The 15543-nt window shown below is 42.4% G+C and overlaps 1 non-coding gene across 1 annotated transcript; it reads left to right on the forward strand.

Annotated features, from left to right (window-relative positions):
• Positions 1-7519: 7519 nt before the first annotated feature.
• Positions 7520-7628, forward strand: LOC115070142. Its single transcript, XR_003849349.1, has one exon. It is a non-coding gene; the product is annotated as a U6 spliceosomal RNA (small nuclear RNA).
• Positions 7629-15543: the final 7915 nt, after the last annotated feature.

The raw sequence follows: 15543 nt of genomic DNA on the forward strand, positions 1-15543 counted from the left end.
TGTCATCTAATAAATTATTACAAACACGGAAAAATTTTATTCACAAAACAATTCATATCATTGTCCATAAAAGCCATGTATGGAGACAAACCTATATACCCAGCAACAAGGACGTGATGAAATTACTGGGTATCCACTTAGCCAATATTACATGCGATTTAAAAAATTGTGATTGAAAAGTATAATGTTCATAATATGATACTAAGTAATGAATTAGGCTTTATAATTATTTGTACAAATGAATTCTAGAAAGCATACATGAAAATGCTCTGTTGACAAACTGTCTAAACTGGAACAAAGTTTTTAATCAACAAGACAGCAGCAGTGTCTACATGCAATATGTCTGGGATGCTGAGCATCTTAGGGTGCAGTTAGTGTGAGAAACCACCTCTACAAGTAATGTAGACTGAGGGGCTATCACTGGCTGGCTTCACAGGCTACGAGTGATGCAGGCTGGGGTTTTCTCACAGGGCGACTTCACAGTGTGACGGCCACTGACAGAGCCCTCAGTTCCACTAACCCCACATTCATGCTGAACCTCAGTCACTGCAGAAGAGCCTGACCAGCTGTTGGAAATGGAAGTGGATTCTCTGAGGACAGGAGGGCATGGTGGACAGGAGAACACGGTGAGACCAGAAGTCTGAAGGACAAGCAAATTCCAGTGTGTAAATTGGATTTTCTGCCACTTGAAATCTAGAGTTTAACTGACAGAGTGAATTGCTCTTGACTCTGTTTTTCTTCTCCCTCCCTCCCTCCCTTCCTCCCTCCCTCCTCCCTCCCTCCCTTCCTCCCTTCCTTTCTTCTGATTGTTTGGTAGACACAACCCAAACCTCGTTGTGCAATAAAACCATGGAACTGAACGACTGACTGCCCACAGCAGGGCAGAAGCTGAGATAAACCAAGAGTCTATTCAAAGGAGAATCCTGCATGAGGACATTGCAATGCGGCAGGTCAATAACCTTTAGGGTTTAGAAAGCAGACTCCATGTTCCTTTACGGACTTGGGAATGGGTTGGGCAGTGAAGAAGGCACCCTCCACAGTGTGAGGGCTGCACAGGTCATGGAAACATAGCACTGGTGAAGGGCTGCTTTGAGTTTTCTCTACTTTGTGTTGTAAGAGAGGCAGGAAGCTATGCCATGTGCATCCCGAGTGCTGGTGGATGGGGCCACTTCTTCGGGTAACATACCTCCACTTCACAATTGTGTTGAAATTCCTAGAAAAGGAAACCAATAAAACAGAACAACTAGAAAACCCAAGAGTGTGTCTTTTATGTCTTCATATCCAATATAAATGGTTAATAACCAGACTTTTGTGCATCTTGTGCCTGACCCCCTATAACTCATCTGCCATACACATCAGTGATCTTGTGATCATGTCCTTTGGAAATTCTGGTGCTGCCCCCCACCCCCCTGCCCCAGGTACCATTGTTCTCTAAGACTTTTACTAGAACTTTCTGTTGCCTATGTGACGTTAGCGGGGAGAGCAGAGCTGGACCTCAGATCTTTGTCTCTAAATCCCTGCTTGTGTCTTTCCAGCCTGGGGAAGCAGGCCTGATGTGCAAGTGAAGCCACCCCAAAGCTCGCACCTAGGGTTCACACCCCAAGGTTCACACAGCTCACAAGGCTTGACAGTTCATTTCTATAGTTTTGTGTTGGCTTGTTGCCTTGAGACTTGGGAAAGAAGCTCTCAGAAGGAATCACATTACCCATATCTAAAAGAAGCTTGTTTCATTTTTCACACCCTACTTTGTTATAAAAGGAATTGGTGGAAGCTTGCTATAATAAGACAGAATTAAAGAAAAAAATGAGTGAATCAGCAAAGAAAATAGAGTGGCTGTATACCAATACATAGGAGGCAGGGGCAGGCTGAGCTCTATGACTTCAAGGCCAGCCTGGTCTACACAGCATAAAAACACAGTGCTACAAAGACAAGTAGTTGGCTAAAGTAAGGTCCTACCCCAGTGCAGTTTAGAAAGTCCTGAAAAATTGAGCTGAGTACCTGGGTAAGCTATCACAGTAGACCTGGGCAGCTGATAATTATCACTGGCTATTCCTAGATGGTTGGGGAGCGTTTAAAAAGCTACTTTAGGGAACAAGGTTATCTGTCAATCACTAATACTGTCACTCATATTGCGTTACCAGAGGCTTTGGTATTTGGAGACAGATTAAGGAACTGTTTCATTGGACATGAGCTCGAATAGTGTGTATGACCATATAGGAATAAAAATAATTACTGGGTGTAACAGTTAATTGTCAACTTGAAAAGGCTCTAGAATTACCGAGGAGGCAAGTCTCCAGGGACACTCCTGTGAGGAATTATCTAGCTTAGGTTAACCTCTGGGCATACCTGTAAGGGATTATCTTGATCAGGTTAATTGAGGTGGGGAGACTTGTCCAATTTGGGTGGCATCATCCGCTGGGCTGCGATCCTGGATAGTATAAAGGGGAAAGGGTGACTGGCTTGGTGGCCTACCCTTTGATCCCAGCACTAGGAGATAGGCAGGCAGATCTCTGTAAGACTGAGGCCAGTCTGGTCTACATAGCAAGTACCTGGCCAGTTGGGGCATCAGCATCCCTCTCTGCTTCTGGACTCTGGATGCAGTTCGACCACTGCCCCTTCTTGTTAAAGCTGCTTTGGTTAGGGTATTTTATCACAGCAACAGGAGGGTGTCAGTGTCCTTCAGAACACACACGCAGTGAGTTACCACCTTACAGGGGAACTGAGCACAATGAGCAACACCACCCCACTTTCATGCTGATTCACCTGCTCAGCAAAGCAAGCCTGATGACGTGCCCAAGCATCAGCCAGCCTTCTCTCTCTGGGTCAGTCTTCACACAGGAACTTGTAATGGTAATATGAGACATGAGATGTTAATGTCATGTTCCAGCCTGGTAACAGCAGTCCTGGCATTCATGCACCTAGGCTGTGTTTAATAGCTGGGCAGGTTCTCCTGAGTTGGCTATTTGCTTTGCTAAACTTTATGGAGGGTTAACTGATACAAATGACTGGCTGTGTTTATGGTGGACTGTTGAGTTTTGACCTAACTATACCTACATGAGTGTATATTAGCAAGGCCAGGATAGAATCTAGAGCCCAGAACTGCAGTCCCAGCCTCCGTAGTGAAGTCAAGGAGCCTTTACCACCTCAGTTTTCTGTCACTCCTGTGTTTGAGGTTTATAAATTGTGTGTGTGTGTCTGTGTGTGTGTGTCTGTGTGTGTCTGTGTCTGTGTGTGTCTGTGTGTGTGTCTGTGTGTGTGTGTGTGTGTGTGTGTGTGTGTGTGGTGCATGCACAACTGTACTGGCATGCAGAGGCTAGAGGACATCTGGTGCCATCCTCTGTTTTCCTCCACCATGTTCCTCTGAGACAGGGTCTCTCCATGAACCCAAAAGCCTCCTCAGCAAGCTTCCAGGATCCACCTGTCTCAGCTCCCCAATGCTGGGGTTACAGTCATGGCCACCATGCCGGCTTTAGAGTGGGTCCCCATGCTGGCCCATCAAGTGCTCTTATGCCCCAACACCTCTTCATTGTTTTTAATCACCTTTTCCACCATACAGCAAGTCATTTTCTCTAGAGTCAAGTTCATTGTGACAGCAGGTAACTTTTCTTGCTCCTTTCAAGTGTGTTTGCCGATTCAGTCCGTTCTATGGAATTCACTGCAGGGATTTCCTTTTTCAGAGAAGAGCTTGGGAGACAGCTGACTCCCTGGAGGTGGGCTGAGGTGGAGAGGGAGCTGGGCACAAGCCTCATAGACAGGAGCAGAACATTCAGAATGGAGAGGAGGATACAGGGTGCACCCCTGCAGAACCAGGGAGCTGCAAAGGAAAACGAGACAAGAAGACAGCAGGGTGAGAGGTTTAGAGCCGGCTGGGGCTGAAGGAACAGCTCAGCACCACAGACAGAGACTGTAGGGAGGGGTGGGGAGGGCAAGAGGACACTGCAGTAGTGGGGCTTTGGGTTAAAAGGTGTGGTGGGATTTTTGTAGTAAAGGAACTCAGAAAGGTCATAAGCACATGCCCCCACAAAGCTGAAAGCCAGCATCGGAGGCAGGGAGGCAACACAGTGACAGGTCCTGTGAGGTCTCTCCCACCCAGGCAGGAGGTGGAGAAACAGCTCTGTTTTTGTCAGGTTTGCTGAATCCAAGGCTGCTGGGTGAATGTGGCACTTGGTGAATTCAGCCTGAGACTTTCCAGTCCGACTCACAATTCATGGGCCATGGGGATCATCAATTTACTAATAAAAACAACCAAGTTTCAGAATTGTTGGATATGAGGCTGTGGTCAAGCCCTCACCACTCTGCCGAGGCTATGCTCCCCCATCAGCGGGGTTTCTGATTCAAAATAGCCAGGAAAGTCCACTAAGTTTAACTAAAAAGCAAAGGGGAGAAAAAGCCCCAAACAGTACAGACAAGACAAACTTCCCTCTGTCTGAAAAGAACACTTTATTTTCACATGTTGATGAAGTTGGGCTTCAAACACGGTCCCCTGTAGTGACAAGCAAATTAAGACAGTGGAGTGCTTGCTTCATCCTGAGAAACTTCCATTGTTTCCCCTAGCAATAACCATTCTCACCAACCCCAGTCTAGGCAATGTCTGACCTGTTTTCTGTCACTAGAGGTTAGTATTGCCTTTGCTAGAATTTTATATCAGCAAAGATATGCAATGCTTTTTAAAATTGACCAGAATGTTTTTGACACTAAATCCTATGCATTTTCATGGCTGAGTAATATTCCATTGCGTGCTGATCCATGGACACCTAGATTGTTTTTGCTTTAAGTTATCATGAATAACGCTAAAGTTAATGTTAGTGTCTGTGCTGGATATCTTTAGTGTCAATTTGACATACCTGGGTTGAGGGAGCCTCAATTGGGAAATTTCCTCTATTGGACTGGCCTGTGGCCATGTCTGAGGGGCATCTTCTTGATGAGTGATATGGGAGGGCCCAGCCCACTGTGGGTGGTGCCACCCCTGAGCAGGTGGGCCTGTGTTGCATAAGAAAGCAGGCTGAGCACGGTCCAGGGGAACAAGCCAGTAAGCAGCACTCCTCCATGGCCTGTGCTCCAGCTCCTGCCTCCAGGTTCCTGCCCTGAGTTCCTACCTTGGGCTCCCTGATGAACTGTGACCCAGGAGATGTAAGATACCCTTTCCTCCCCAAGTTGGTTGTGGTCAGAGTGTTTTGTCACAGCAATGGAGAGACAAACTAGGACAGTGTCCAAATTATGTTCTCATTCTTCTGACTGAGTATCTCAGGTTGAACTGCATTTTAAATTCTATAAGCAAAAGCCCACTGTTTTCCATACTTTACCATCTAGTACCTCCAGGTACTCCACCAAGAATATGTGGGATGGTGTCTTGCTGTGATCTTCATTGCAGTCCCCTGATGACTGGTAATATAGAGTGTTTCTATGCCTTCTATCGGCCATTCATTAAGTTCTTTTGTAAAGTGTTTAGCTCTTTTACCTGCTTGAAAACAGGGCCATTCGTCTTGTCACTGTTGAATTATAAGAGTTTAGTACATATTCGTGAATACAAATCCCTGTCTCAATACAGAGAATGAGTATTTGGCTTTTCATTTTGGGGTGTGTGCATGTGTGTGTTTGTGTGTGCTGTACACATGTGGGGGTTTTCATGTGTGCCTATAGAGACCATGAGTGTTTTGTCTGCATGTATGTCAGTGTGCCCGTGTTGTGCGATGCCCACAGAGGCCAGAAGAGGGTCGGATCCCATGGAACTGGAGTTATGAATGATGGTTGTTAGTTACCATATATGTGCTGGGAACTGAACCCGGATCTTCTTCAAGAACAGCCAGTGCTCTTAACCACTGAGCCATCTCTCCAGTCCTAGCCTTTCATTTTAGTGACATTTTTCATATAATAAAATTTAAAATGTTTGAGGTTCAGTTTCTCTGTTTTTATTGGTTGTGCCTTTGGAACCCAAGGAAGCTGCTGACTGCAACTATGAGTGTTTTCTCTTGTTTCTTCTAGATGTTTCAGCATTTCAATATTTAAACTTAGATTAGCCCTCCTGGGTGAAACTTTGTGACATGAGGAAGAGATGGAGATTCTATCTATGAAATACACATCCATCCTGATGAAATATCACCCTAATGGGATGACATTACTACTTCCTAAACAATCAAGTGGCCCTCTCCCTGTGTGATGGACTGCTGGACTCTGCTGATCCTATGATCTCTTTGCTGTCTGTACACAGATGCTAGACTGCCCTGGCTATTATTTCTGGCAGGAAGACTTAAAAGCAGCCTCTTTAACTCTCGCATTTCTGCTCTGTTTATCCTCATGATTTTGACTATATCTTTAGCATTTCCATTTAAATTTTAGAATGAACTCACCAGGTGTCAATTTCTATGCAAAAAGCCTGCTGAGATTTGATCAGCATGTCACTCCTTATAGAGTAAGGTCAGGATAGTATTGACATATTAACCTGCTGAGCCCACCAGCCCATTAGAATGACATATTTGCACATCTAATTTTTTTCAACAGGAGGCTGGAGAGATGGTTCAGCAGTTAAGAGCACTGGCTGCTCTTGCAAAGGACCTGGATTTGGTTCATAGCACCCAAATGGCAGCTAACAATCATCTATAACTCCAGTTCCAAGGGCCTCCATGGGCATTGAACACACAGTTGCACTTACATACATGCACACAAAACACATAAAACTCACAAAACATAAAGTACATAAAGTAAAAATAGATTTTAAAAATAAAATTTAATTCTTCTCTACAGGTTTTGTGGATTTTAGAAGACAGATATTATGTATTTTGTTAAGTTTTTCCTGAGTAGCTCATATTTTATCTGATATTAAAGAGTGGTGCATCAATTATTTTTCTGTTGTTCTAATAAAATACCCGGAGAAAAAGCATGTTAGGGAAGAGTTTGTTTTGGCTTATAGTTCCAGAGGGGATACAGTCCATCATGGTGGACAAGGCCTGGCAACAGGCCTCAGCCCAGCCTGGCAGACAGGAAGCAGAGTGACCATAGTTCATCCACACACAGGAAGTGAAGAGAGAAAACAGGAAGTGGGGTCAGGCCATAAAACCGCAACACCTACCCCCAGTGACACACTTCCTCCAGCAAGGCTCCACCTCCTAAAGGTTCCATACCTCTGGGAACAGCACTACCAGCTAGGGACCACATGTCCAAAAGCCTTAAGGTGACATTTTCTGTTCAAACCATGAAGTGGTTAACTGATTTTTATTCCTAATTGTTGTTACAAATATATTTGAAGTACTGTTGTCATGTTGAACTCTGTGACTTGGCCAAACTGATTAGTGCTAGTAGTCTTTCTATAATCTGCTTATGACTTCTCCTAACCAGAGGACCATGCTGTATGCAGAGGGACAACATTGTTTCTTCACTTCTAGGTTTGTTTTTGTGGCACTGGGGATTGAACTGAGCTCCTTGATCATGCTAGACCAGTGCCCTACTACTGAGCCACATCCCCAGCTCCCCAAGTTTGCTTCTTAACGCTTAGGATTTTTTTGTGGTTTAAAATACAGTATTTAGATGCTCGCTTGGACAGTCTATATACTAAAATTGGAATGATCCAGAGAAGATTAGCATGGCCCCTGTGCTAGGATGACACACAAGTTCCTGAAGCGTCCTATATTTAAATAGTAATAATAATAATAATAATAATAATAATGCAGTATTTAGGACTGGAGTGATAACTCAATGGTTAAGAACACTGGCTGCTCTTGCAGAGGACCAGGGTTCGGTTCCCAGCACCCACATGGAGGTTTACACCTATGTGTAATTCCAGTTCCAAGGGGACCTGGCGCCCTCTTCTGACCTCTATGGGTATTCATGACATGGGTGCACCTACCTTCATGCAGGCAATATACTCATACACATAAAATAAAAATAACAGATAAGATATTTAAAATACAGTATTTACTCCATACTTTCAAAAGGAAGATACATATTATATAAAGAAATATCGCCTACTCATATATCTCAGATAATTTATACAGCAAAGGAGATGAATCAGCCAATCAGAAAACACCTGTCCAGTTGTGGAATGTTTAGTATTAAAAATTATAACCAATGATTTTTTTATTTTAGAAAAAGTAAATAAAAACAGATTTCAAAAACTCATAAGTCTGTCTGTCCTTTGCACACATCTACAGAATTACTATAAGATTAAAAATAAAGATATATCATTTTTTAATTTAAACTTCATACAATATATTTTGATTGTGTTTAAATTCCCCTCCCTGATCTGCACTCCTTCATCACTATCTCCACCCAGCTTCACACACACACACACACACACACACACACACGCACACACATATTAAGGCCTATAGAATTAAATTTGTGTCACCAAATATGCTTCAGTGTGGGTTCATCCACTGGTGCCTCATTAACCTACCAGGAATCACCTTAAAAGAGACTGACATCTCTTCCCAGCAGCCATTGGTTGCCAATAGTTCCTTGGGAAGGGTTGAGATTTCTTCCTCACTTCCCCAGATCTATGCTGGGATTTTGTCTGTCTTGAGCTTACAGGGGACATATACATGCTTTTACCATTGCTGTGAGTTCAAATGAATAACGTCCTAGCTATTTGGAAGACTGTATTTTCTTGTGGCTACTTTGATTCTTATAATCTTTCTGCTCCCTCTTCCTCAATGATCCCTAAGTCTTTGGAGCAGAAGTTTGGTACAGGTGTCCAGTTCAGAGACAATTACTGCAGACTCTTATTCTCTGCACATGGACCTTGGTGGGTTTCTGCCTGAATCACCATCTGCTGCATAAGAAAGCTTCTCTGGGGATATCTGAGTGATAATCTGTGTTTAAGTCATTGGGAGTTGCTTTAGGACTATAGTATTACTAACTGTACAGGTAATAGTAATAACTTTAGGCTCTTCCCTATGTCCTGTGGACTGTCTAGCCTCAGGTTCCCAGGCCTGATATCAATGTCAGGTGTGGGCTCCATCTTACGAAATGAACCTTAAATCCAATTAGAAAGTGGTTGTTTACTCCAATAATATTGTGCTGCTATGGCAACAGAGGTCATATCCTTCCAGGCTAGTTGAGGCTTGCAGGATTCACAGCTGGGTAAGAGTAATGATTAATTTTCTCTTCAGGTAGCATGCATAGCACCTTCCAGCACTATGAATGCTAGCCAGTAGAGATGAAACTGAAGTCAGCACCAACCTGATCTCTCCTTGTTTTTTCTCTGACTCACGTATGCAGTGTCAGCAATAGGGTTTTATCATCAAGTTCTGGTGGGTAACTGTGCTGGATAACTTTAGTGTCAACTTGACACACCTGGGTTGAGGGAGCCTCAATTGGGGAATTTCCTCTATTGAACTGGCCTGTGGCCATGTCTGAGGGGCATTTTCTTGGATTGATGTGGGAGTGCCCAGCCCACTGTGGGTAGTGCCACCCCCAGGCAGGTGGGCCTGTGTTGCATAAGAAAGCAGGATGAGCAGGGGCCAGGAGAAAAAGCCAGTAAGAAGCATTCCTCCATGGCCTGTGCTCCAGCTCCTGCCTCCAGGTTCCTTCCCTGAGTTCCTACCTTGGGCTCCTGGATGAACTGTGACCTGGGATATGTAAGCTAAATAAACCCTTTCCTCCCCAAGGTGGTATTGGTCAGAGTATTTTGTCTCAGCAATGAAGAACAAACTAGGACAGTAACCAAGATCAGGGGTAATGGCCAGTATTATTTGAGGGTTTATGGGCCTTTCAACAGCTATGGGTCTGGCCAGCAGCTATGGGACTGACCAACAGCTTTGGATCTGGTCAACAACTATGGGTCTGGTCAACAGCTATGGGTCTGGTCAACTGCATCAGATGAGGGAGTCTATGCCTATCATTGGGCTTTGACTTTGCTAGTCCATGATGCCTAGAGGGCTACGACCTCCTGTTATAAGGTGGTTCCTTTTACTCTCCTTTATAATATATACTACACACACACACACCACACACCACACACACACACCACACACACACCACACATACCACACACACACACCACACATACCACACACACACCACACATACCACACACACATATACACCACACACACACCACACACACCACACACACCACACATACCACCATGCTGCACACACAGACACATACACCACACACACCACACACACATACACATACACACACCACACATGCACACACACACCACACATGCACACACACCTCCATACACATGCCGCACACACAGACACATACACCACACACACATAAACCACACACACACCACATACACACATACACCCACACACACACACCACACACACCACACATACCACACACACATGTGTGCACACACACACATACACCACAAACACACACACACACACACACACACACACACACACACACACACCATTCAAGGACCTTGTACAGTGGCAGTTTCCATACGGCTTTCTCTAGAGGCCTTCAGTGTTAGTTATGCCCAAAATCCCTCTCTGCTCTGCCTCCCCATTCTCAACCCCAATTAACCCTTCCTACTCCATTATTTACCCTTTTCCCTTTGTAGCACTGCATTCTATCTTCCCTCCCATGAAGCCCCCCCACCAACCATTAGTTTCCTGACATCTCATGTTATTTCCAATTGAAATATGCATATCTAAGAATTCAGAGCTAGCATTCAGCTATGAGACAGAACGTGTGACCTTTGACTTTCTGGGCCTGGGTTCCCTCACAAAGAATGATTATTTCCGGTTCCATCCGTTTACCTGTGCATTTCATTATTTTGGGGTTTTTGACAGCCGAATAATATTCTGCTGCATAATTACCATACTTTCATTATTCATTCAGCCTCTCATGGACATCTAGGTTGTTTTCATTACTTGGCTACTGTGAAAGGGGCATCAATGAACAAGATGAACAAGTATCTCTTCAGTAGGATATAGATTTAGGGGGTATGTGTCCAAGAGTGGAGTAGCTATTTCATATGGCAGGTCAATTTCCAGGTTTTGGAGGCATCTCCACAGTGATTTCCACAGTGGCTGCACGAGTTTGCACTCCTGCCACCAGTAGATAAGAGTTCCCTTTCCCCTACACCAGCATTGATCCGTTTGCTTTTTGGATCTTAGACATTCTGAGCAGGATAAGGTGAAATCCCAAAGTGGTTTTAATTTGCATTTCCATGGTGACTAAAGATGAAAAACATTTTCTTAAGTATTTCTGAGTCATTTGCATTTATAAATTTTTTTAAAAAATATTCTATTTATGAGCCGGGAGTGGTGGCACACGCCTTTAATCCCACCACTGGGGAGGCAGAGGCAGGCAGATCTCTGTGAGTTCAAGGCCAGCCTGGTCTACATAGTGAGTTCCAGGACAGCTGGGGCTATAGGGAGACTCTGTCTCAAAAAGACAAAAGAAAATTTGTTTATTTTTATTTTATGTGTATGCGTGTATTGCCTGCATGTAGGTAAGTGCACCCACGTTGTGCAATGCCTGCAGAGGACAGAAGAGGCCATCGGATACCCTGGGACTGGAGTTACAGGCAGTTGTTAGCTGCCATGTGCATGCTGGGATTCTAGCCTGAATTTTCTGCAAGAACAGTCAGTATTCTTAACTGCTGAGCCATTTCTCCAGCCCCAAGTCATTTGCATTTAATCTTTCGAGAACTCCCTGATCGGATCTTGGCCCAGATTTTAATTGAGTTGCATGCTTTTTCAATGTTTAGTTTTTTGAATACTTTGTATATTCTAGATACTAACCTTCTATCAGAGGTGTAGCTGGTGTATATTTCCTCTCCACTCAGATGATGTTGTCCTTTGCTGTGCAGAGGTTTTTTAATTTCATGAGGTCCCATTTGTCAGTTCCTGGACTTGACAGCTGTGCTATAGGAGTGTGTTCAGAAAGTCCTTTCCTGTGTATTCCCTGCTTTCTCCTTTATCAGATTCAGGGTATCAGGTCTTATTTTGAAGCCCTTGACCCATTGAGCTTTGTGGGGGGGGTAGAGGGAGAGAGAGAGAAAGAGAGAGAGAGAATCTCATTTTATTGCTCATGTGGCTTTGACCAGTGCCATTTGTTGAACATGCCATCTGTTTTCCAGCATCTATTTTTGACTTCTTTGTCAAAAATCATGTGGCAATAAATGCATGGACTTAAATCTGGGTCCTCAATTGTGTTCCACTGATCAGTGTGTCTGTTTTTATGCTGGTACCATGCTGTTTTTATTACTATAGCTCTGTAGCATAATTTGAGATCAAGGATGGTGATGCTCCCAGCAGTTCTTTTACTGTTCAGGATTATTTTGGCTATCCTGGGTTTTTGTGTTTCCATGTGAAATTTAGACTACTTTTCCATTGTATTAGAATTTTATGGATATTGCATTGAATTTGTAGATTGGTTTTGGTAGGATTTTCACAATATCAATCCTACCAATCCATGATTGTGGGAGGTGATTCCATCTCCTGTATCTCCTTCAATTTCTTTCTTCAGTATCTTAAAGTTTCTATTATAAATGTCCTTTACTTCCTTGATGAGATTTATTCCACAATATTTTGTAGTGGTTAAGGCTATAGTGAATGATACTGTTTCCCTTATTTTTTTTCTTAGTATGCTTGTTGTTGGTATATAAAAAGGCTACTGATTTTTGTATGTTTATTTTATATCCTGCTACATTGTTTAATGTGTTCATTAACTCTAGTTTTCTGGTGGAGTCTTTAGGGTCTTCATGTATAGAATCATATCATCCTCAAATATGTATACTTTGACTTGTTACTTTCCAATTTGTATTCCCTTTATCTCCTTCATTTGTCTTAACACTGGAGCTAAGATTTCAAGTACCATATTGAACAGGAATAGAGAGAGTGAACATATTTGTCCTGTCCCTGATTTTAATGGGAATGCTTTGAATTTTTCTCCATTTAGTATGATGTTGGCTGTGGGCTTATTGTGTGTTACCTTTATTATGTTGAAATATGTCCTCTATACCCATAGACTTTCATCATAAATTAATGTGGGATTTTTGTCAAAGGCCTTTTGTATATCTAATGAGATGATCACGTGGTTTCTGTCCCTGAGTGTGTTTATGTGGTAGATTACATTTATTGAGTTACATAGGTTAAACAAGCTTGATCATGGTTGATAGCCTTTTAGATATGTTGTTGCACTTGATTTGTAAGTATTTGATCGAGAATTTTTGCATCTGGATTCATCAGAGGGATTATCTTATAATTCTTTTGCTGTTGTTGGGTCTTTGGCATCAGAGTACTGTTGACTTCATAGGAAAAATTGGAGTGGTCCTTCCTTTTCTATTTTACAGAAACACTTGGGGAGTATTGGTCTCAGTTCTTCTTTGAAGATTTAATGGAATTCAGCACTGCAGCCATCTGGTCCTGAGCTCTTTTTAGTTGGGAGATTTTGAATCACTGCATTTATCACATTGGCTATTATGAGTCTGCTTAAATTATTTATATCATTTTGATTTAACTTTGGTAGACCACACGTATCCATTTCTTTTAAATTTTCCAGCTTGGTGGAATGTAGATTTTTGAAATACGTCCTTGTGATTCTCTGAATTTCCTCAGGGTCGTTACACTGTCCCCTTTTTGTCTCTAATTTATTAATTTGGGTCCTCTCTCTTTTCGTTAATTTAGCTAAAGGTTATCCAAGCTTGTTCATCTTTCCAAAGAACCATCTCTTTGTTTTGTTGGTTCTTTGTATTGTTTTCTTTGTTTCTATTTCATTAATTTCAGCCTTAATTTTATGTATCTCTCCTCATCCGATCTTTTTTAAAATTTGTTTTTTTTGATTTTTTGCATATTTCATACAGAATATCTCAAACAATCTTAACCATTTTTATACTCCCATTCCCACTACAACTCTGTGTTCAGACCTAGTCAACTTGGTACAGACAAATGGGGAACACTCAAAGTAGGTCTATTTCGTATGCTTTTTGTCCAGATAAAGATAAATTGTTATTTTATTTTTGTTTAAATCACTATTTTTCCAAATAGTAAACGTGGCTATTACTTGAAGGTTTTCATTATCCTTCATTGGTCTTGTTCATTGGCCTTTACAGCAAGACTTTCTCTAGTCCAATTTCTGTCGAATGCTCACTGCAGATAGGCACAGAGATGCACAGTATAATTGACTCATCATTGACATAACTTGGGTGCCAGCCAGGCCAGGTATGAACCCCCACTCATTTCCCAGCTCTGTGGCTTTGGTGAATTTATTTAAGCTCTCTGAGTCTTAGTTTTCTAGAAGGATACTAACATGTACTTTTCAGATGATGTAAAAGCTTAAATAAAGTAACGTTTGTAAATACTTCCTAAAATGTCTGAGAGTCTGGTTAGAGCCCAAGAAATTCAGAAAACTCTCTCGCTCTAGCTTTCTTGCTCCCTCACTCTTTTTCTCACCCCATTCTCTCTCTTTTCCCTGTACACTCTTCTTACAGAAGAATGTTCAACCATGAAGAATGTGTTCCTAAAGGCAGGTACTGGTACACATTTTACTCTGTTCCGTCAGTAATGCACAGACTTCAACTCAGGAAAAGCTGTTCCTCCAAACACATGCCCAACATTCCATTGAAAAATAGTCACTGACTAAACTTAGGAAATTCAGGCATGATAGTCAAAAAACTAGATTGCTTTCTTCTCTTTTCATGAAAGGATCTTTTTAGGCATCCATAAATTAATGAATTAGTCAGCTGATTTTGCATGAGATAATACTGTGAAGTATTACATTCACCTGTCTGGACATCTCCATATTAACCTAAATCCCCCACAGCTATCTACATGTTCTTGTATAAGTCACTTCATCACCTTTGTTCTAAAAAGAGTAATAATGGTGACATGTAAGGAATTACTATACCTCATGCTATACAAGCATTATGTCGGTTTTCTAATCAAGACTGAAAGAACTTCAGTAACTTGTCTAAAGTTGCTGAGCAATTAAATAGTTTAATCCCAAGCTATTTTATGTAGAAGTCTTGCTCTTAACCAAACCTGGAAATCAGACTGGCCCACCATTCAAGTTTGATAAACCTCTAAAATTCAATGACTGTGAATTAGGATCAAGGAAAAATCAAAACAAAATCAGTTGCCTGGAAGCACCACACTCAAAGCTATTTTTTTATTAAGGCAAGTACACGTGCAGCTCCACTGTGCTACTTATCATGTGCTAAAATATACAAGACCTTAAATGACAAATACACACGGAACTGTTCTCTTCACCTTCTACTCATGACTTGGGACATTGGGAAGAAAGGAGGAAGACCATGGAAGGGCCACGATCTAAGAATTTCCCTGACAGAAGTTACCTGCTAACCACTGTGTCAGTCACTTTTCTGTTGCTGTGCTTTATAAAACACCTTGACCAAGGCGACCTACAGAAGGAGGGGTTTATTGGGAATATAGTTCCAGGGGGCTAGGAGTCCTTTGTGGTGGGGAGGCATGGTGGTCAAGGTGGCCACAGCAGAAGCTGGGTGCTCACATCTTCAAGCAGGCACTGGAAGCAGAGAGAGAGAGAGAGAGAGAGAGAGAGAGAGAGAGAGAGAGAGAGAAAAAAAGGGAGTCTGAACACACAAAGACCCTCCCTAG

This window comes from Nannospalax galili, unplaced genomic scaffold (assembly GCF_000622305.1).
Source record: "Nannospalax galili isolate Female #2095 unplaced genomic scaffold, S.galili_v1.0 scaffold14, whole genome shotgun sequence".
In the NCBI taxonomy this organism is placed as follows: Eukaryota; Metazoa; Chordata; class Mammalia; order Rodentia; family Spalacidae; genus Nannospalax; species Nannospalax galili.